Source organism: Hevea brasiliensis, chromosome 8, assembly GCF_030052815.1.
Source record: "Hevea brasiliensis isolate MT/VB/25A 57/8 chromosome 8, ASM3005281v1, whole genome shotgun sequence".
NCBI classification, from domain to species: Eukaryota; Viridiplantae; Streptophyta; class Magnoliopsida; order Malpighiales; family Euphorbiaceae; genus Hevea; species Hevea brasiliensis.
In genome coordinates, this window is record NC_079500.1 from 88,282,667 (window position 1) to 88,285,545 (window position 2,879).

The following is a 2,879-nucleotide window of genomic DNA, read 5'->3' on the forward strand; positions in this document are numbered from 1 at the left end:
TCTCTTGCCAAAGAAGTCCACTGCTCCAAACTTTCTCAATTTTTCTAGATGTGATTTTGGTTGTGGAGGTGGTGGTGGTGCTGGCATTACCCCGGCCATTTGTGTAACACCCCTAAGTTCAGTAGTGCGTTCTACTGCTCCGGTGACCAGTGTTGTCCGGACAGCTAGGATGCCTAGAACTACACTTCGATATGTGTGAGGAGACATAAAATAATGAAATACAAGAAAAGAAAATACAAGAAAAACAAAGGAAAAATAATAGCAAAGAAATGTAACCAAGTTAAGCGAGCCGGGAACCCTAGCGATGGGTGACCGCATCGGGAAGTCACGGCGTGGACCGTTGGTAGCCTCTGCGGGGAACCCTGGAAAACATTTTTAGGACTTAAATAGAACCTTATTGAAGAATAAATATCATTAGAAAGATCAAAGAAAAATTAAATAATTAGTACAAAGAAAAGTGAGAAATCGAAAAACAGACAAAACCCGGTGTTACCGAAAAATCGGGAATGCAACACGAACAGGGGCATTATGGTCATTTGACATCCCGAATTGTCTTTTGACCTAAATGTCCATTAAAAATAAATAATATTACACTTAGAAAATAAAATGAAAAATTAAATTGAGGGTACCTAAAGTAAATAGCAAAAATTTATGGGTTTAATGTGGAATAAGTAAAAGTTTCATTAAACAAACATTATCCTAATACTTAGTGGACCACTAAGGGATTTTAAAATGGATTAAATATAATCATAAGTGGGCAGATTACTCCCACTCAAACATCATCTTCCTCATTTAAACCTCCATTGCCGTGAATGAAATTCTCCAAAAAAGCTCCCATGGCCGCCCACCTTCAAGGCTTAAAAATCCCATGATCAAGCCTCCTTTTCCCACACCTAGCTTCATTAAAAATTGTCCCCACATCACAAGGAAGAGTTTGATACCAAAATCAAGAAGTTTAATCAAGGTTTGGCAAGTTCCAATCATAAGGTAAGTTTGTATTTTTGAAGATTACTTTGTTAAGTTTTGTGTGCATGTTATGGGTGTTGGATTTGTGAAGAAAATTTTTGAGTTTGAAGAGTTATTGTTGTGTTCATTTTGGACAGCCATGGAGTCATGTAATTGATGAAATAATTGTGCATATATTTGATGAGAAATGGTGTTGATCATGATGATTTAATAACCTAGTGAATTACTTCATATTTATATGGTGATTTTTGGCACTTGGATGGGAATTGATGAATTGTAGGACAATTTGGTGTTGAAGAAGATTTTCGGCAGCTTGGGGACACTTGAATAAATGTATGTATTCATGGAAGTGTTGGCAGAATATTGACATAGAAGGATTGATGGATATGTATATGAACTTGTTGTGTAAAGAGTATGTAAAAACTAGTAATGTTATGTGTATGTGTAATGGTATTTGAACTTTGGGAATTAGAGTTATATTTGGTATGTTGAGGATAATTGTAATCTGCCCAAAGTGATGTTAATGTAAAGTAATATATAGTTGTGGTAATGTACCAAAACAGATTTGGTAGGGAAGTAAACATATTGCAAGGTAAATGTGTGTAATTGATGTGTGTTAAGCAAAGTAACCAAGGGCAGTGTACATTTTAGCCAATAAGTTTAAATGTATAACCTCAATTGGTATGAGACCAATTGGAGGTGAAACTAGGCACAAAATGTGCCAACTTTCATTGAGAAAACATACCAAAATTCTGCTTGCAAGGTGACCTAAGAAAATGACCAATTCGGATTAGGTGCAATTAGGACCTGAAAAATGACCAATTGGGCAGCAGTGAGTGTTTAGGCCATAACTCACTCAAAACAGGTCCAATTGACCTGAAATTTTAACCATGAATAGTTAAGACCCATACCTACAAGTCTTATGAAGACACCAAAACCCAGAAATGACCAGAAGCAAGTCAAAAAGCTTGCACAAGTTCGGGTCCAAAAACTGGCCGAACCAAAGTTGACCAAATTGACCTAAAATTGACCTAATTTGATGCCATTTGACCAGCAATAGTGCAATGACCATAACTTGGTCTACTTAACTCGGATTGACCTGAAATTTTGCCCCGCGTGCAATAAGACATAGATCTACAAGTTTTTAGTTTTGACCGAAACCCGAAAACTGAGGGAACTAGGCCGTCCGGCTAGGTCAAACTAGTATCCCGAAATCCAGCAATTTGTAATGAAATGCAAGAAAACGCAATATACATAGAATTGAGTTTGGTAACACGTACCAATCCTAAAACATTATCGAATGTGACATATTAAGGACACCAAAACCTAATTTACCTAGAAAATATTGAGGGTCGGTATATTAAGTGATTAAGCAAATAATAGATTTGATGAACCACTTAACAAGCATTATCGATAGAGACAATTTAATTTAATCTTGAAACACTTTAAATTGTATTTCTCGATTAGTAAAGACTCGAGAAAGGGAAGGAAACACGAGTCGGACCAGGAAGACGATCATCGAGCTTTGTGCACAACTAGTTTTTAACTGATTTTGTTTTGAATATTTCATATGATTAAATGACATATTTTTCTTATGTATTATGTTTAACAAGCATTGGATTTAATTCAATGATTATTGAAATTGTTATAGTAGGTATGAATTTAGCTTTGTGAAATGGTATTTCCACAAGTATTAAGCATTGTTATGGATTGAATAAATTATGTTTTAGAAAATTGTTATAGAACATGTTTTGAATTGTGATGGCAATTTTCATGGAAAAATGCAATTGTATGATTTGAATTGTGATGAGCATAAAACTTTATTGGATATTGAAATTGACTTTGAATCGAATTGTATTGTGATTTATGCTCACTAAATGGATTGTGATATTGTTTTATATCTCACTATAGAT